The sequence below is a fragment of the Zootermopsis nevadensis genome, unplaced genomic scaffold (genome assembly GCF_977971745.1).
Source record: "Zootermopsis nevadensis isolate Lab colony 2312 unplaced genomic scaffold, Znev_1.0 Znev_ptg000031l, whole genome shotgun sequence".
In the NCBI taxonomy this organism is placed as follows: domain Eukaryota; kingdom Metazoa; phylum Arthropoda; class Insecta; order Blattodea; family Termopsidae; genus Zootermopsis; species Zootermopsis nevadensis.
This window is the reverse complement of record NW_028259163.1, coordinates 5,779,555-5,800,837: the sequence shown is the minus strand read 5'-3', so window position 1 is coordinate 5,800,837 and position 21,283 is coordinate 5,779,555. Positions and strand designations below refer to the sequence as shown.

At 36.0% G+C, this 21,283-nt stretch overlaps 2 protein-coding genes across 4 annotated transcripts in view; one reads left to right on the top strand and one right to left on the bottom strand.

Moving 5' to 3' along the window:
* Nucleotides 1-21,283, top strand: part of dmrt93B (doublesex-Mab related 93B) — a 152,941-nt gene that overhangs the window by 95,945 nt on the left and 35,713 nt on the right. Inside the window, exon 1 of one of the 3 annotated variants that reach the window (XM_022073587.2) lies at nt 2,848-2,918. The exons of the other annotated variants lie outside the window; for them this stretch is intronic. The gene's annotated coding sequence lies outside the window, so the exon portion shown is untranslated. Of the gene's footprint in view, nt 1-2,847; nt 2,919-21,283 lie in introns of those variants that run through there. 3 annotated transcript variants of the gene reach the window in all.
* The window catches only part of LOC110834441 (GTP-binding protein Di-Ras2), a 117,919-nt gene that overhangs the window by 91,959 nt on the left and 4,677 nt on the right, over nt 1-21,283 (bottom strand). The window lies entirely within an intron of this gene.

Here is a 21,283-nt window from a genome sequence, read left to right as displayed (position 1 = left end):
GTACATTTCGATGGTGAGGCCAATATAAGCTTCGGGTGGTAAAGATAGTTTAAGAATGTTAAGTATTTGTCGAATTCGAGAAAGTCGATTTTGGAGTATTTCCAAATAAAATAAACTACGTGTTAGTTTCGTCGTACTCATGAGTATGTAACAAGGCCGAAACTACGTGAGAGATTTCCACAAAATTCGATTTTCTGGACCTGCACTATATTTTGTCTACAAATTTTATTTATTTTTATTTTGAATAATCTTAAGGGTTCATTTACTTACCAACCTAAACAAACTTTTTTTACCTGTGTTTGTATTTGTTACCTAGTCCTTAGCGCAGTGGTATTCAACCTTTTTTTGTTCGCGTACCCCCAGATAGAATTTCTCTTCAACTTTGTACCCCCAAAGTTGTTGGTATATGATTCAAGTTATACATAGTATATAATCTACATCTAAAATAAATTAAATAAATTACATTACTGATTATTCAGTGTTGATCATAAAATAATATATATATTTTTAAATTTCACGTACCCCCTAAGATGTCTTCGCGTACCCCCCGGGGTACGCGTACCCCAGGTTGAATACCACTGCCTTAGCGTATATCGCCAGAACCGTATTAAGCGAATAATATATAATTCCCTCTGAAAATAAACAGAAAATATTTTTCGCAATTTTTCCCCACACCTCTTTCTTCCCTTACTTTATCTATTTTGTACTTTTGTCTCATTTTTTAAGTATTTCTAAAGCTACCTAAGTGTAACAGCACTTTTAAATAGACCCTTCTGTCATCTAGCGTCAGTACTGAGAACTTGGCCAGTCATGTAAAACAAAATTTATATTATTTATTGCAACTTCTGTTTATTTTTATATATTTATGGGGTGTGTGGTTCTTCTTCTTCTTCTTCTTAACCACGTTACTTAATCTTAAAACCTTGCATACCTTGCAGTGTATTGATATATAAAATCATGCATACAAACAGAACTGTTAATATGAATTAATTTATTTGCCACTGATGATGACCTCTTGAGGTCGAAACGCGTTTGACACTAAGTGTCTTTTTCAAGTGTAAACAGTTTTGTTTGTATGCATGATTTTATGTACGTTACTTAATGTTCTAAATCCATTTTAGTCGTGTCTCCGCGTATTAACCTGACACAAAAATGTCTGGAGTAAAGTTAACTGCATCCATAAAATACGTATTGTATGTATCTTATGGTGGTAGCGTAAAATCCACTGTCTCCCAGAAAATCGCTAAAAGAGAAATAACGTTTTAAGTATTAAGCCATCTAAACGTTGTATAGCCCCTTGATATAGACTAGCAGTATAACTCTTTTTTCAATTTAGGCAAACACTGCGTTGTGTATATGTTACCGGCAAACTACGAAATCTGGCAATGTATAGAATGCCTAAAGTCAATAGGCAAAGTATGAAATTCAGGCATTCAATGGAATGCCTAGAACTTTTAGGCAATGCATGAAATTAATAGTTGATTTTATACTTTGCCTAGGTATTCTATAGAATACCTAGGAATTTTATAAAATGTTTCAGATTCTTTAAAGAAGTTTCTATAATACTATTGATACAGTTTTATTTTATCTTTTATATTTGCAAAAACTTAATATAGAACAATTTTATTTAATTCTCAAAACTTTTGTTAGGTTAGGTTAGTATATAAAACCATTTTATTTAATTCTCAAAACTTTCGTTAGGTTAGGTTAGTATATAAAACAATTTTATTTAATTCTCAAAACTTTTGTTAGGTTAGGTAAGGTTAGTATATAAAACAATTTTATTTAATTCTCAAAACTTTTGTTAGGTTAGGTTAGTATATAAAACAATTTTTTAAGTATCAAAACTTTTGTTAGGTTAGGTTAGTATATAAAACAATTTTTTAAGTATCAAAACTTTTGTTAGGTTAGGTTAGTATATAAAACAATTTTATTTAATTCTCAAAACTTTTGTTAGGTTAGGTTAGTATATAAAACAATTTTATTTAATTCTCAAAACTTTTGTTAGGTTAGGTAAGGTTAGTATATAAAACAATTTTATTTAATTCTCAAAACTTTTGTTAGGTTAGGTTAGTATATAAAACAATTTTATTTAATTCTCAAAAGTTTTGTTAGGTTAGGTAAGGTTAGTATATAAAACAATTTTATTTAATTCTCAAAACTTTTGTTAGGTTAGGTTAGTATATAAAACAATTTTATTTAATTCTCAAAAAAAAAACTAAGTTCAGATTCAGTAGCTTGGTGTTTTCGCGACTATCTTGACAGCTTACCCAATCGACTTTGATTAATTTTAATTTACACAACCAAACAATATTAACATTTCGAATTATTTCATAGTTCGCCTACTGATTTTAGACATTCCATACGTTGCCTTAACATATACATAGTCAGCGGACATATATATGTGAATGAAACGCACTATATCAATTTTACCTAAAGGGCGCATTTGTTTTTTGTGGTCTGTGTTCTCTGACGAACCAGAATACAGCTGTTAGAGGGATGTCGTTTCAAGCAAGAAGTTAATTTATGGGGAAAATTTTGTTGCGTTTTGCAGTGAGTCATGTACTTCGTGCCGGGAGCCGGAAAGTGACAGTTACGTTCCGTTTTATCTGTGAACGCACTGCATAAAACAGATTGAACACAAATGAGTCCGAACTGTTTCACGTACCTAGTCAACAAATCTGAACGGCATGAAGAAATTATACTGACTCAATTGGAAGGAGAACCTGAAAGATTTTACAGCACACGGGAGAAGTAACGTAACTCCAACAAAGGCCACGAGAGCGCAGCTGTTGACATGCCAAGTGTCTGGCAAGAAGCCAGTTATCGCTTTTATGTGTATAGAGTCGACTTCAGAACGCAGATTGAAATCTACAAATGTGCCAGGACATGTCTTAAGTTCACTGCCTTCCAATGGTGTAAGTTGAATTAGATTATTACGTTTAGATTTGTTAAATGAATATTTGAAACCGTTTAGGTCATTTGTGTTCATTCTGTACATGCATTTGCTACAGAATGTCGTATTGTATAGGGAAAAGAAACATATCACTAGATGTCTATAGAAGACAGGAAAATGAAGCAATGCAGATACAATGTACGTTGTTTGAATGAAGTGGGGAGAGTGAGAAAGACAAAGAACAGATGCTTTTGTGTTTAAAATGTTCAGTGCCAACATTGTAACAATGCAATAACTTCAGTAGGTGATATTCTTGGTTGTTTTCTGGTAGGTCCATCGGTGTTGCCAAGCGTGCATATAAATACTCGCTTATTTACTGACAAAGGCCTTTGAATCTCATCATCCTATCATTGTGCCACGTGGTCTGTTACTGTTCATGTAAAATCCCCTCCCTCCCTCCCTCCCACCCTCCCTCCACCACAGGCTACGTACTTAAAGCTCTCTTAGTGTTACGTTGGTCCTACTGGTTTACAATTATATGAGTAGTTTTGTATTAATATTTAAAACCGAAGTTCATCCGAATAATAAAGGTGTCCCACAAAGATATACACACATTAAATTAATGAAATAAAGACATTTTAATATAGTAATTTATTACAAACGTCAGCATTTGCACTTAGTGAATTACGAAATCTAGTGTAGGTGTTCAAAATGGCCACCGTTAGCTTCGTGGCGTAGTTGACAGTGGCAAACAAATGACTGACAAGCGTGCATCAAAGTTTCTGCTGTGTTTATATCGATTTTGGACACACTGTACTTAGTAAACACTCCTCTATTATTCAGACAAGCTTGTTATCGCAAATTAGGGAAATAATTACTGTTTATAGTGAATTATAAAAAAAACCTATGTACCAAGCGACTGATTGCTAAAACAGCTGGGACATATAATTACCACAGGGATTTAAATGGATAAGTTTCACTCTTGATTTAATTATTTTATATTATCATCACTTCGTTAAGTCTGTAACTTGTGGCTATGATAAATGTTTTACGTAAATCGAAATTCCGTTTACTTCTGCTTGTATACTCGTACCTGTTTGAATACGTGGTATATTATTCTAGTACATTCGAAACTACGATTACCTAAAAAAAGATATATTGCTTGCAAATTTACATTTTTACTCTCTTATTGTGCATCAAAATTTCTGTACAGATTTGAGTAACTGCTCTAAAATAAAACACGCTCTTCGTGATAATGGCATTTTCAAAAAACTGCAGCTATATTTGTAACTATTCTACTTACATTGTTAAATATTTTGATAGTTCGTGTTCTAAAATTATTGTTTTATTGAAACTTTTTCAAAAAATAGCTTATGTTAACGTATTTTTTATGTTTAGTATCATCATTGAAAGATTTTAAATATAAATTCTTATTCAGACATATTCTTCTGCATTTATAGACCCCGAAATTAAATTAATATATGGATCGACGCCGTTAATAATGAATTACAGTAGATCGCTGATTATCCAGAGATCATTTATCAGTCGAGTCTATTTACCGAGGATTTTATTTATTTGTAGTAAATTTAACGACGGTTTTAACAGTGAAGAGGAGATTCAGAAAAAAGACCAGAACCTTGGATAAACTGTCCTGGGTTCCAGAATCGATAAATATGTTAAGTAACGGGATGACTTTTTTATTCAACGATACGTATCGATTGATCATTCATATGGTAAATTTGTCAGGCAATATCGATAGGCAAGAAATGTATTTGTTAAATTTCTCCGCGGTAATACTACAGACACTGTCGTACAAAAAAGTCGTATGTTATGATTGAGATGTAATTCTAATTGCATAAGAGATATTTAATTGGGTGCGGACCTCGGAGAAAACATTTAGATATCACGGCTGGTTGTTTTCCTGTAATCGCGAAATAATGAGTTGGGGAAAGAGTGTCTGAAGATTGCTGTCTTCTGGGTTATAGCGCCGTGTAGATTTCCACCAACGTTTCAGAGGTCATACTGCCTCCGACATCAGGGCAATGACCTGATAACGGAGGCAGTATGACCTCTGAAACGTTGGTAGAAATCTACACGGCACAATAACCCAGAAGACAGCAATCATCAAGGAAAGATGTTATATGAAAAGAACCATTCCGCGCTGAATTTCAACGTGTCTTGTCCATCAAATTAGTCACGAACAATGATTTAATAAAATAATTTAATTAAATTTTATGTTATTTGAAAACGATGTTTGAGGTTCGGAGTACATTAGTATTGATTTAAGGAAATCTCTGTGAATGGCGTGCGAATAAAAATTGTTATCAACGTTAATAAACAATTTTTACTAGAATAATACCTCATGCAGCAGAGTTAGAGTACTCGCCACTGGACTCAAGTTTCGCGGGTTCAAACCCGGCCGAGGTAGATGGATTTTTAAGGGTGAACGAGATGTTTCGTAAGCAAAATTCAGCGGCAATTTCTCTGCTCATTCTGTACTAGATGGATCTAGCAAGTTAAAATCAGGATTGAGTAGAAATTATGCAGAGGCAATATTCTGGTCACTCACCACTCACAAATGCACTCTTCAAAGATTAAGAAACCTCCGAAAGGAGGCGGCCAGGACCCTCACTGGATTGCAGATCCACAGAAAGAAAACATACCTCATACAGTATTGCAATTCATGACTTTCTACTTCCAGAAACGCGCTAACATTTTTTCGGAACGTGTCATAGACGTTAGGGCATGACAGAATTTCAGTGGGCTCGCGTTGTTATTTGAGGAGATGTTAAAAGATTTAATCTGCTACGTTTCTGGTATATTTGTCTGTTTCATAATCCAGACTACTTCAGTACTGATGGCGATACCCCATCACAATTGGACCACATTTTTGTAAGTACAGTCTGTGTCATATTTGTGTCTTTCGACCGGTTATACTGACAGAATTCTTTCGTTGTTTTACTCAGTTTCTTCCGGTCATATGTCATGATAATATCTTAAATTAGGTCATGACCAATTTCTTGTACATCACATGTATTACATTATTCGCTAATAATCCCACATTTGACATTTTAACAATTCCAAGCATATTTAAAAATAAGAATAAATACCACCGGGTAAAAACCCATTTGCAGTTAATAATAAATAATAATAAGTAAGAGAGCAGTTTTAACGCTCTCCAAGATAGAATAATTTTGGAACAGCTGTTAAGGAGATGACAAACGAAATTAAAAATGCATCCGAATTATAAAACTTTGTATAACATAGTGCAAATGAAACTTGGAAAAAAAAAAGCAAACATAATTCATGCAAAGGATGTGATACTAGAATTTTGTTTTAAGCAGTATTAAGCACAAAACTCGTCTAAATAATATTAAAAAACTGTTTCTTATACTAAACACCATCACAATGACGAGATTTTAATGCTATTAAGGGAAGTTATCCGTAAATATAGCAGGCGCGCATTGCAATTTAGTTTATTCGCGGAAAAATTATTGTGATATTTATACATCACGGCGTAGGTCTCTCTCATTTTCGCGGTCGCTATTGCGCAGGCGCGCGGAGTAATACAAAACAACTCGCGTCTGTCCGCCTGTCTCGGTAGCTACGAGGTGCGATCGGAAAGTTTCAAGACTGTGTCAATAGAGGGCGAACCGGATGTAGTACGAGCTTCTGCCGCTAGGGGGTGCGGCCTACATTCATAGTGAATCAGTGTGCCAGCCGGCATCATCGAATTAGCATTTGTTTCTTAGTTACGGGCGTTTTGGTAGTGCATTACACCGACCCTCCTGCGATTTCGGAATGACGTGTGCATCAAATTTTGCCAAAGACTCGCCAAAACGGCTACGGAAACTTATGAAATGCTAAAGAAAGCATTTGGGGAGTCCGCAAACTTTTGTGTGGCATTCACGTTTTAAAAATGGCCGAACCTCTGTCGATGATGACGAGCGTTCTGGACGACCATCTTCGAGCACAACGCCCGAAAATGTTACGAAGATTCGGCAGGCCATTCACGAAGATCGACGTCGTACCATCAACGACTTGTGCGACATTGTTGGGATAGGCTATGGGACCTGTCAGCTGATTCTAAAGGAAGAACTCCACATGCGACGCATCCTGTCTGAGGACCAGAAGCAGAATCGACTTGACTTCTCGTTTGTCAGGAGCTCAAAGATCTTGCTAGAACCGACCCCAACTTCCTTTCTAAGCTCCGTGTGACTTCTCCCTCTTCCCAAAGATGAAAATTCAGCTAAAGGGAAGGAGATTTGAGACGATAGAAGAGATTCAGGCAGAATCGCAGATGGTGCTTGACAGGCTGACAAAGAAAGATTTCCAGGGATGCTTCCAGGCTTGGCAGCGGCGCTGGGATCGTTGTGTTCACTCCCAGGGGAACTACGTCGAGGGTGATGGATGAATTTAATACCTGAGATAAGTGTACGGGTTTTTATAGGCGCAGTCTAGAAACTTTCCGATCGCACCTCGTACGTACATACCGCGACACACCGAGCGTACTTCCATTCTACCTTTCACAGTTTTTAGAACTGTGTTCGGTCACCCTGACAACTTTCAGCCAGTAACGCCTACGTCATCCCAAAGAACACCGACACTAATATTTTCATATGTATTGTTAATTAATTATACATATTAAGTATCATATTTCGTTTGTTTTTGGTTTCCATAACCTCACTTATACCACAAGGCGGTTTTATATTCGCTGGGATTTTCAAAAAGTAACCCCTCTAACGGTAAATTTTTGCTGTGCACTCTGTAAACAAAATGCGACAGTTCCAGGTGGTATATATAGATACCTTTACCACTGTTACTGAAACGTTAACTTTTTTATCCATTGAATTTCTGCTGTTCTGACTCTTTTAACTCTTTGATGAACAGAAAAATGTCGAGTCATAGCTGACAAAGACTTTTGTTTCTATGGTGACTGATTTTCCCTCCCGTGTGTGGATGGGTGAACACGCAAACCTGACTACGCCTTCAGCTTATTTTTACAGTAACAACACGCGTAAATAAAACTGTTTTATAGCTGACCTTTCTGCAGTTTGTATAACAAAATGATAAAACAACTGTATATGAGACGGGGTGGACATATTTATTCAGTGGCCACGCCCTTATCTACGTTTTACGCTAGTAAAAATTAATGCTGTTTTTTGGGTGTTATAATAAATTCAATAATCTTGGAGTTTTCAAAGATCAAATCGTAATACTGTTATTATTTCATTTTAAGAAGCCATTGATTGTAAGATAAACCGTTGAATTATTAATAGGTTTTTCAGAAGAATGATGCTATATTAATTTTTAGACAACATTAAAAAGTAAGACACGCCCAGATTTCAGAAAATTTGAAATGTAAAAAAGTGCGTCTTAAATTGAAGGAAATACGATTATTGAACGTCTGACATTTCAATGTATTCTTCAAGATAATCACAAAGTGAAGTAGATTCAAGCCTCTACAATTTATTATGAGATATCTTGTGAAAAACGTAGATATGGGGGCATATGTTTTTATTTTAACATTTATTCCACCGTTTAATGATTCGATTAGCCACCAGACACGAATCATACCAGTGGTAAATTGTTTTATTTAACCCCAGAAATTACACTAAGAGTTTTTCAATGTTTATGGATTCCGAACTCCGTAAAACAGACCTGATTTTATAAAACTTAATGGTATGTTAATCTGATTCAGACTCAGATTGATTACATAACCCATTACTGTAAAAACTGAGAAAAAACAATATAGAAACAGAATATATTCCGAGAATTTTATCGTGACCTCAGTATTTTAATTAAAATTCTGCTGAATGCATAGTTACTATGTTTTTATTGTCCTGTATACCTTCGAGTCTTAAAAAGTGACACCTGTGGGCGGGAGGGAGTAGTTAGTATTACACGCTGTGCGCATGCTCTGTCGAGTACTACTGTCTAGAATGACATTTCTCCGTATTACGCTCGTGCACAGCGTCACAGTGAAAGGAACACAGCCGTGTAGAATGTTATTTGGTCGGCAATAACTCGTTAGTCGTCACGTTCCATAGACCGAGCCGTTACGAGCCGAGCCAAAATTAGTTCTATGCAGAGAAGACGTCATTATCTATGACAGAAGCCAAGCAAAGTGACCTACGTGGATTCCCAGTTGTCATGACATAACGCGTTCTGTTGTTACGTGTGGATGAGATGGTTTACAGATACGGCGGGTAGCTGGGAATGTATTAAATAAGCAGTCTCGGACAGCCGAAAAGGGTAGTGTTATCTTGAGGTTGGGTGACGGTCTAATTGTAAAAAAATGTAGCAATATATTACATTGCAATGAGACATATCCTTTGGCTCAGAATTTGAAACAAAAACGGACTGTAATAAATTATTAAATTCCATGAAAGACGGTGAATTTTTGACTAGATGAACGTAATGTTAGATTCTCAAGAAGGACTATTCTAAATTGAGTAATTTTTATGAATCAAAGCTACCAATAACTTTTACTTTGTCTGGAGTAATCTGAAAATGTTTTATCTAAATTTTTTCCAATTATAACTCGTTATTTAAATTTCACATTTTTAAGGTAAAAGCGAGCAAACGTATAGTTAGAACGGTGTTTACAGAATACAGTAAACGGCTTTCAAATATGCTACATGCCTCGCCCATCTACCAATCACGGCTTTACACTGTTATTTTGAAATATAGGCAGCCTAAGAATTTATTTTACCTTTGTAATCGAACAATTTCACTTTACTGTCTTAACAGTTAAGAGAAAGCTTTACGTAGTCCTATGTTGTTTTAAGAGAAGAATGGATGTATTTAAAGTACTCCCGTTTAAAAAATGCGTTATTATCGTTTCTTTTTAATTCCATTTTGCTTGTTCAAAATAAAAATGTGTTTTTAAGGGTTTAATCAAGATCAGATAATTAATATTACACTGCAAAGTCGAAAATTGTCGGTTGTGGTATTATGGTTTGTGACGCTGAGTAGACTTTAAGAATGTTACCGTCGTTTCGGAGGATATTATCGCCTCCATCTTCAGGATACGCTTCTACGTTGCAATAAGCTTCTCCGAAACGACGGTGAAAATGTATAAGACTACACAGGTTGGCAACTCCAAATACCATAATCGATATTTTCACAGAAGTGAAAACTTCAAATCTCATATCGTAAATTGTATAGTTAAGAAAGCTAAATTTCTCTCTCATATTTCTTTCAACGTTAAGTGTATTGAAGAATACTTCCGATAGACAAATCTATTGGGCTCATGTTAACAGGTCAATAGCTTGTCGGCCCGTACATCTGTCTGTTCACACGTAAAAACTCGAGAGCGACTGAATGGTTTTCAAAATAATTTGGTGTAGGTTCAACGTACCAAAAATTGCTGACATATCGATTTTCATTAAAATAGGACAATTTTAATAATAACTCTCCAAGAATATTTTCTTGATGTAACAGTATTTTTAATTAAATATCATTAGTAATTTTTTTATTTAAAGGTACAACAGGCTTCTTACGTAGCAATTGTAAAAACCTTGACGTCAGACCAACATATCTGCTGTTGGCTTCCATATTACAAGAATATGTATTAATAAGTTATTGACACATTTTTTTAAATAACTTAACACTTAGTGATCAATTTGCGAAGTAGGAGAACAGATCCTCTTCGCTTTATAATGTCTGCCGTCTGCATGTACCATCAAGATAACCGCAGAACGAGACGAGAAACTGGAGTCTTATGTTACTATCTCATAATTCGAGAATCTGTGAGTTAGTTTTCTTAAAATTCTACGCAGTAAGCGTATATAATCATAGGTAGATGCCAACGTTTCAGAAAAACCTACTGTCTCCATCTTCAGGGATGGAGTAACCCTTCAGTTCCCAGCATCACCACTTTAGCCCTGAAGATGGACGCAATATTCTTCTCCGAAACGTTGTCATGTACTTACAAGTCCACGCAGCGCCAAAACCCGGAAGAACTACATAATTTTTAACTTGTTTCACTGTGCTATGAGCAATTTTTTTTCTTTCAGAATGTGAATTAAATTAGGATCGTCACGAGAAGAATGTGTTACATTGGTCTGATGCAGTCAGTGTGGAATTTAGTCGTTAATATTCAGTTCATATCCCAATATCGCATTTCATCCAATTCCGTTAATTAGTTTTTGAGTTGAAACATTCTGACGCAAACAACTTCCCATATGCACTCCTTGCGATGAAATTAATGATGAAATGGTTCGATAAACTTCATAACTGAAAATCTGATGGAAAATTAGCCAACTAACCTGCACAGCGAGATAAAATACGGGCAACTTTTGGATTGGTTGCCGGCTTAAATCTGAATTTCCGTCACATACAACACTGACTGACTAATCTCTGGCTGAAAACCTTGCAGCTGTTTAACTGAACGAGTGTTTCAAATCCCTTTACGTTTACAATTCACCGGGAATCTGATTTATTGTTGAATTTTTATATTATTGGTGACATATTATAACTTTACAACAAAACATTTAACCCTTTTGAAGCCGAAGCACGTCTTAATATTAATTAAGAATTCAGTCCGTACCGAAAAGAAAACTCAACATTTCACCGTTACGTAGATCAACTCGTTAATACTGTTTCAGGGGAAAAAAAATCAATGTTTACAGAGAGAATCATAAGAAATTAATAAATACAAAATGTAGAATTTTTAGTTGTTGAAACAGGTGGTACATATAGTTACCATAGGGCTCTAAACGGTTAATATATAACTTTCAGGAAATAAGATTTGTACGACAGGGAATTTATAAACATAACAGGAAAGCTAGTGTTGTGTTTTCTGCCACGAAATCTTTAATTATAGTAATGACAACTCATGGCTAGATTATTTTAATAACAGTTTTACTTTTATACCTGTAACAATGTTGGCTCAGTTTCTTAAGTCCTTTGGTTTGAGGCGTGGCGTTCGTCTGTCTGAATAGGAAAATGTAACTACCAATCGTGAAGTCAGAAACTGGCATATTCCCACAATGCAACGGGTGCTCTCTCTCTCTCTACGCAATTTAATTCCTTTCACGTAGACACTCAAGACCATTCACACTGCACCATAGTAACTGTAACATTTTCCAGCAGGAAAATTTCCCTTGTCGTGAAACTTTTAACTCTAAAGTACCCATTACCTATAAGTTCAGGGTTTACCGAGAATAAATATCACATCACTGGAAAGTGGGCGGTGATGGTGGTAGATTTCTAGAAGTACAAATTTTAGGTTAGGTTTATTGGCCTCGTATATGACTCTGAGTGTTTAGATTATTGATGAACAGAAATTTTATATAACAAAGTTCTCTGTAGGCAAAGCTCTGATAAATTTATTTAGATTTATAAACATTAAGTAACAGAGGACTTAAAAAATCCTTGGTTTTCTAAGAAAAATTACATTACAACAAAATGGACTATTCTTAGTTAATGTTACCATCTTGTAGGTTAAACCCTTACGTATATAGGGGTAATATCATTCCAGAAAAATGTTTTTAGTCTAGAAGGAAATGAAACGTAAAATGTGTTTTTCTGCCTGTACTGATGTATTTTTAATGCAAAAACAGTTTATATACATTTCGTTTTGTCTACATTTCCGTAAAACAAAACTACCTATGTGACAGTAAATGTATCGATATAAATAAAAATATCGAGAAATGTTCACTAGTTCATATCCTGGAAAGGTTTATTTTTGATTTCTCAAAAATTTTAATTTTTGATTTCTCAAAAATTTTAATTTTTTACTTACGTTCTTTAATCCAGAAACCCAAAAATTGCGTATGCTTTACCTGATATTATTATGTTAATTAAATCAGGAAGAGTGAGATTGGAAGGACGTGTAGAACAAATCAGAATAAACAGCAATTATTTCCTTGAACAATTTTAACCAATGGATCGTTGCAATAGTGACGAGCTTAAGGATTGAATTTATTTCGGAGGAGACGAAAGTTTTTGTTAGATGTTTTGAAACTTGGAATTTCATTAACAGAACTACTGAAGTATGATTCTGGTGTTCTGAATTCAACGAACCGCGGAGACATTATTTTCATAGGCTTCTTCCATGGTTCGTTGAAAAGGATCTGATTAGTTGTTTTTCAGTCTTTTGGCTCATATTTTTAGAAAACAATATCATATTACCAACATTTCGTTCAAGACATCTTACAACTTCTCTCAAACAAATTATCTGTGTTATATTTTCTGAAAAATATCAAAATAAAATTTCAAACAACGTGTATTTATAAAATGAGTAAATATACAATTGATTTCACGTAAAATTATGTTGAAATGTGTCACAGTTTTACATCTGTTGTTATTGCCTGTTCAATGCATTAGCCCTTTAAAGCCTAATGGTAATTATATATACCATCTGTTTTAACAATAAGTAACTATGCAGTTTGTATTTATGAGTTTTTATGTATCTCACTGTAAAGAGCCATTATTTATTTAAACAGCTTAAAATTAATTAATCTTTGTATTGATGAAGTGTTAATGTTTTATTTGCTGTAAACTGAATCAGAAATTTTGAAATGTGAAAAAGTGTGTCTTAAATTTTAGGAAATACAATGTTGTTTAGATCGAGCTTCGGCTTTATAGAGTTTATTTTAGAATTGTTTTGTATCTTAATGAAATTATTCTATGTGATTAATATTCCCATCAGTCGTTAATCGTATTAAAGCGATTGATCGAATAATTCTTCCCTGTTTGCTAGTCTGACTGCAATCTGACTAGTGCCGTCTAGCGGAAACCATCATAATGTTGGTAGCTTTAGATTTCGAACTGTTTTGCGCCTGCGCGCAGTGTGAAATATTCGTCATGTCGTTCTGACGTCAGAATCACTATGGCAACCACTCGGTCGCCTACCAGACCTAACTATTGATTTCATCCATTTTCCACACAAATGCGAGCAAGCCTTGTACCCTTTACCTTCGCCCCTAACCCTCAAGGAAAAGACGTATCACGAGGTTTTACCCCCCCCCCCCCAACCACACTTCCATTATTTTTACCGTCGTTCTGTAGATGCGACAGAACAGCGAAAAGTTCTCCGTGATATGGATGGACTCTAATTATAGAGAAATGCCAAGAATTCGATTACATACAAAAAAATCCTATTATTTCTCTGTAAGCTAGCGTAACATAAGATAGTAGAACCCACATGTTCAGACCATCGTACCAATGACTTTCCATTTCACATTAACCTTAAAATCCATACAAACTTTATACACTCGGTCAAGAGGTTTTCGTGTTTTTCTTCAGTCCCTCCAGGCAAATGCCTAGGCATCACATATCCCTTCAGATTCATTACCCATTAATCATATTATCGTTTGAGGCGACAGAATCTGAATTACTGACGTCACAAATAATTTTCTTGGTCTTCCAAATTAACGTTTTCCAAGAGTGCTTAGTAACCTAGCAGGCATATTTATTTGTAGACCACAAACGACTTTCCTGATTGGGATTCATTTATGGCTTAACTCATCTTAGTACTGAGTTAATCTGAAAGAAAATTTTGATTTGATTTTTTATATATGCATGAAATATTATACGCATTGCTTTGAACGACGTAGCTAACTGAAAATCTACAAAGAGATTATATACTTGGAACCAAGTTGTTTTACGACGGTTAATGAAGGGATAGCCACGGTGGTCTAGCGGTTAGAACGCTGGCCTTGTAATCCTGGGGTCTCGGGTTCGATTCCCAGCGGTGCCCGAATTTATAACTTTTGTTGGGCAAGGCCGTGGTCTAGGCAACACGGAGTTTTCCTCCGGGCTTCCCCGGTTTCTCTGTGGCATCCCAACAATTACTCCATTCACACACAGAAGAAGGCAATGGCAAACCACTTCTGGATCATCTGCCAAGAACGTATATGAACAGGTCCCAGTCCGAGAAAAGGATGGAAGGAACCTGTTCATATGGACTTGTCGTCAGACAGAACACTAAATAAAATAAGTCACAGATATTTAAATACAATTTCTTTATTAATAAATAATATCGTTAACCTATTCTATGAAACATGATTCTTTTTAGAACCTTTTAATCACACAGTTGTTCAAGAAATTTCTACACCCCCAATTTTTGAACCTGAAAATTCATTTTAGAATTTATCAGAACACATTACTAGAACTTATTCTGTGCCAGCTGAATCTAATCCTACGTTACCTCAAAGTTGTCACTTCCGTTGAGATCTTCCGAATAATATTATGGATTTATCATCTCTCCCAGTGTGTGCTACATACCCTTTCAATCCCACGATTATGCTTTAAATATGTTGATAATATTAAATAAAATGCACAAATATTGTGGTCCTCGCTATGTAATTTTCTCTTATTACATTTATTCTCTCTTGGGTCTAGATTCTGTGCCTGTAACTTCGATGTAGCCCTGATGATGGCGACAATATATCACTCCGAAACATGTGTTCATGGTGGGGGGGGGGGGGCAAAAATATTTTTGTCGTTCTTATAGAGCGGTGGTTAAATTGTCAACAACTGAATTTGATAACGACATGTTTTGGTACATACGTATTTGATTCTTATTTCAACTGTATGGACAATTTCATTACATTTGACGCCTAAAAGTGTTTTACTTTAAAAATGTCTGCGTATTATAGAGTATTTCAGACGGTTCAGTGGAACTTTGGGCTCTGAGTCTGGGTGATGATATCGTGTAGGTGTATGCTGCACTGTCGACGTTTCGGAGATACGTATTGTCTCCTCAAAGTGAAGAAACTCTAGAATGTCATAAATGCAACCTATGTCTAAGTGGACAGTAATCAGGAAACAATTCACATTCACTTATTATTACGAAAACAAACAATAGTTAAATTAATATATATTTAATTTTAATATTCGGGAATTTTTGACCAGTTTAGTAACTACCATCTTCTCAAGGACTCTACTTCACGGAATAAGGCTTCTGGAGACATGTGTAAGTGACTTCCTCAAATTTTTAGGGAAGTACGTATTTGTGGATAAACGGGAAATTATTCAGAATTTAAGAATCGAGCCCCAGATCATGAAAATTCGAAACATGAAAAATAAAAGCATGTAACATTATTAATGCGATTATCTGTGACTTGGAGTACTTGAAAGTCAAGTGTGAATCATGGTGTCGAATAAAATATCTCTCTTGGATGTGTGTGCGATAGAGAGAGAGCGCTTTACTCTTGAATGAAGTGGTCGGCCGTGGGTTGGTATCAGACCTGCGCAAACACAATGCGCACGGCCTCATTTCACACACAACCGTGGTGACATTCACATCGCGTCAAACATAACGCTGGCCGCCTCAAGCCCTGATAGCTGTAATTACTTAGCATGGGTTGTGTATATACCAAAGGCAAACAGTGTATGCCCTTTGAATTTTTCATCACCAAATCAACGTAACTATTTTAAACACGAACGTAGGTAGAGATTTTAGAAGGATAATGGAAGAATGGTAGAGAATTGTGGACAAAAGATCGTGAGAAGCAATTTATGTGGGAGAAGGATTTAGTATGTTCGTAGACTTTGTTCGCTGGTCCCTGTGAAAAGTCCAGCATGAACGTGAAGACGTTAGTGTGGTACAGATATGGGCAAAAAAAAAACTGGTGAAATTGATTCTACTAATCATTCAAAGTGAACCATGTAGGGATGCAGATAAGGAAATATACTGTCCATACTTATACATCATTTCTCATCGGAATACTTTGTAGCTCGATGTCTCATTCCCTGTGCCGATATGATATCTTTGGTTGACGTTATACAGGGTGAGCACAAAATAACTTGTCAGTTTCAAAATTATATAGAAAATGCGACGTACTTAGAAGCTCACATCCAGAGTCAATTGGAAAACTCTTAATGTTTTGTTTAAAACGACTCGGACTATTGTTGTTGTTGCTGGCCACCGCTAGATGCCACTAGTTTTGGCAATGGCTACCCCACAACAGAGGAGTTGATGCGTTTTGCAGTTAGCAACGAATGATTATGTAAAAGCTGTGCATCGTGCTTTAAGCACACAATTTTACATGGAAGCACCCAACCTAGTATCCATTTACGTCTGGTACAGGAAATTCGAATCACAGCTGCCATAGAACTTCCATTTATATGGACACTGCAAAAAGTTTCGGTCGAGTTAGATTACACTGTTCAACAGACAGAATATATCGGAGATGAAAGTAACCAATTTTTACTAATTTTGAGCTGCTAAACACGAAAATGACATTCATTTTGCATGATTGGTTTTGCATTTCGAAGATATTCATACCAAGCTGTTTCGCTCTATTTTCGTAATTTTCAGAATTGTAATGGACTACTTACTTCAGAAACAGCCTGAACAAGGGTGGAGAAGGTTTCATTTCTTTCTGCAGGTCTAGTCAAAGTCCCTAAGGGATGATTAATAAATTGGTTCAGTTCTGTTTGGCAAACAAGTGTTTTGTGGAGTGCGGATTCTGTGTTTCACTTCGTCTTAGAATACTTATGTAGTAAACAGCAAAAAACGTCGTTGTGAGTACTTAAATGAGACAATTGTAACACTAAAATATACAAAATGTCGCGTAACAACTTTATAGCTCATGCGGTTCATATGAAAGAGACATACGATAACATTAAACAATTAATTAACAGGATGAATTATGACAAATATAAGTGGTGTATATGTGCAGATTTAAAAATGGTGGCTGTCATACTAGGCCTTCAGCAGGGTTACACAAAATATTGCTGCTTTCTGTGCAAGGAATATACATTATGAAACTAAACAGTGGCCCCTTCGACAGAACTTGGAACCACTGGTAGATCAAAGCAAAATAATACTGCCAGCATTGCAAATTAAATTGGGTCTGATGAAAAATTTTGTAAAAGTAATGGACCCTAATGGAGAAGCCTTTAGGTCCCTCTTTCACAAATTTCCCCGACTGAGTGAAGCAAAAATCAAAGAAGGAGTTTTCGTAGGTCCCCAAATACGAAACCTGAGTGTTGATGAACATTTTGACGGGAGAGCAGAAAATTGCATATGAATCCCTCAAGTCAGTTGTTAGGAATTTTCTTGGAAACAACAGGGCCCCAAACAATAGGGAATTAGAAGAAATTGTTGAAAGCATACACTAAAATGGGGTGCAATATGTCTCTTAAAATGCATTTCCTCAACTCTAACTTGAACTTTTCCCCTGATAACTTTGGTTCGGTTAGTGATGAACATGGCGGACGATTTCACCAAGATATTTCTAATCTTGAAGGGCGTTATCAGGGGAAATGGAGCTGATTACTGCTGGGCGGTGGTAAGAGATGCCCCTGAGGTAAAATACAAAAGAAAGGCCAAAATATAGGTGAAAAGTTTTAAACATTTGCATATCATATGCACGAATTTATTGGTGATATTTAACAAAGTACAAAATATCCTCAAAACGCGAACTAATTAAGCTTTTTTATTGTCATTTTCGAATTTAGCGGACGAAAATACATAAGAATTGATTAGTTTCATTTCCGATATATACAACTCATTATAATTTGTTGTCTAGTGTTATCGTCTCGACATCTGCAGTGTCTCTGTGAGATGTGTACAAAACTTTGAGATGTTTTCTATCGATTGGTGTATGTGTGGAGTTCTAAGTACGCAGCATTTGTTATCTGTATAATTTTGATAGTGTAAATTGCTTTTGAGCTCACCCTGTATATGCTGTGTTTTCTTTCTAACTACAGGCTAGTGTTTTAGGCGAAAGACAGTTTGATTCCGAGTATCGTAACTCACACTGTGGATTCGAATGTACGACTTGAACTGCTATCCAGAGCTGGGACCTGTGATAAATGTTATCAGCATAGCGTGACCGAAAATTTCGTACCAACAGTTACGTACGCTCGTAACTGTCGTTTATGCTTCGAGTAATTTTCTCACATCCAAAATAAGTGTTAAAGAACAAAACTTCCGCCGATATGATTAATGTATGGTGAAATTTGAGTTGTTTTAGACATGAAAAATAAGACTTTACCAATATTTTACCCCTTCGAAGCCGAAACTCAATAACATTTAAAAAATTAAAATTTCAGACTTACACTTCGATCTTGGTTGTTGCGTGGTAATCTTTGCTGTGTGCCAACATTTCAGATGGACAGCCACCTCCTCTCCAATACAGTCATTTACCTGACTCTGTTTAGGGAAATAATTTCTTTTAATTCTGAGAATCCTACGAAAGTTATAAATGCGAAGTTTTTTTTTAATATTAAATCATTCGTTACATATAGTTATCACTAGGCTTTAAAATGTTGTATAAAAATATGATTCTTAAATAATTTTGTAATTTGTTTTATGTATAAAAATAATTTTAGTGATTTTTTTGCAACATCATGATTTTTGGTGTAAAGAATGACGAACGAATCACATTTAAACAGTAAACGATTTTAATATTTAAAAATTCAACGTCAAAGCAACTCTGTGCCATTACAGATACCAACTGGTGAATGTTGAGAAGATATATAATCCTAGTTTATTCTGAGAATCTTACGAAAGGGAATAATACCCTGTGTGGGCGTAGTACAATTATTGAATGTTGAAGCAGTGGGCGACCTACATACTTATAGTAAGTAAACACCCTGCTTTAGAAAGTTGATGATTTTCGATTAAATTTTTCGGAGAAATTTAGTTTTTGTTCGGCTGTTCGTGAAGTTTAAATCGAACTTCAGAGTTTCTTAACAAATTACTCATGGTGTATGGCGTATGGTGACAGAGACTAGCTTTGTCTAAGAGTAGGTACGAGGTGCGATCGGAAAGTTTCAAGACTGTGTCAATAGAGGACGAACCGGATGTAGTACGAGCTTCTGCCACTAGGGGGTGTGGCCTACATTCATAGTGAATCAGTGTGCCAGCCGGCATCATCGAATTAGCATTTGTTTCTTAGTTACGGGCGTTTTTAGTGCATTACACCGACCCTCCTGCGATTTCGGAATGGCGTGTGCATCAAATTTTGCCAAAGACTCGCCAAAACGGCTACGGAAACCTATGAAATGCTAAAGCAAGCATTTGGGGAGTCCGCAATGGGTCGTGCACAAACTTTTGTGTGGCATTCACGTTTTAAAAATGGCCGAACCTCTGTCGATGATGACGAGCATTCTGGACGACCATCTTTGAGCACAACGCCCGAAAATGTTACGAAGATTCGGCAGGCCATTCACGAAGATCGACGTCGTACCATCAACGACTTGTGCGACATTGTTGGGATAGGCTATGGGACCTGTCAGCTGATTCTAAAGGAAGAACTCCACATGCGACGCATCATGACAACGCGCCAGCGCACACCGCCCTCAAAGTTCGGCAGTTTTTGGCCTCAAACACCATGGCCGTCATCCCGCACCCTCCTTATTCGCCGTGTGACTTCTTCCTCTTCCCAAAGATGAAAATTCAGCTAAAGGTAAGGAGATTTGAGATGATAGAAGAGATTCAGGCAGAATCGCAGATGGTGCTTGACAGGCTGACAAAGAAAGATTTCCAGGGATGCTTCCAGGCTTGGCAGCGGCGCTGGGATCGTTGTGTTCACTCCCAGGGGAACTACGTCGAGGGTGATGGATGAATTTAATACCTGAGATAAGTGTACGGGTTTTTATAGGCGCAGTCTTGAAACTTTCCGATCGCACCTCGTACCTCTCACCTGAAGACGGGGACAGAACCAGCCTCGGAAACGTCGTGAGTTTTAAAGAATAGACGATGGAAAAAGTTCTGAAAATGAATAATTTTAAGTAGACTTTCAGATGTTTTATCGTCATATCCACTGCCCCCTTCCCTCCGACTAGGAATTAGACGTTCAGGGCTTAATTTACATTTTACTCCAGATAATAAGATGATAATGAAAACGTTCAACTTAATGCGTGGTATTCAACACAATAAATTTATATTCCATTCGGCCAGTCTAGAAGGCAATTATTTATATATGAGTGGTCAACATTTTTACAAAAGTGTAATTTTACCTGTTTTTATATGGGCGTAAAACTTTGTCTTTTACGTTTATAGAAATACGCGTGTTGAGTGTTTGAGAACAGGACGGAAAAAATGTATAACGAGGAGATAATATCTTATACTCTTCGCCAAATATTATTATAACAACGAAATCAGGTTGGGTGAGATTGGCGAGGCATGTAGCACGCTTCAAGTCGATGAGAAATGTTTAAAACATTTTTCATTCGTTGCATGGATATCCTGACAGGTTTCTGGTAGTTTTTTAATGCCCCTAGACAAGTACCAGAATAGTACCTGAAATTAGGCTATGACCTTCCACATCCTTTCCAATTAATCACGTTTCAAACATTTGGCAATATATAATGAGCTATTTGCAGCGTTGTTAAACAAACCACGAATAAATTAATAACATATTCTTCATCATCCGAGGTCTGGCCTTAAATAAGAAATTTATTTATGACGTAAGTCTG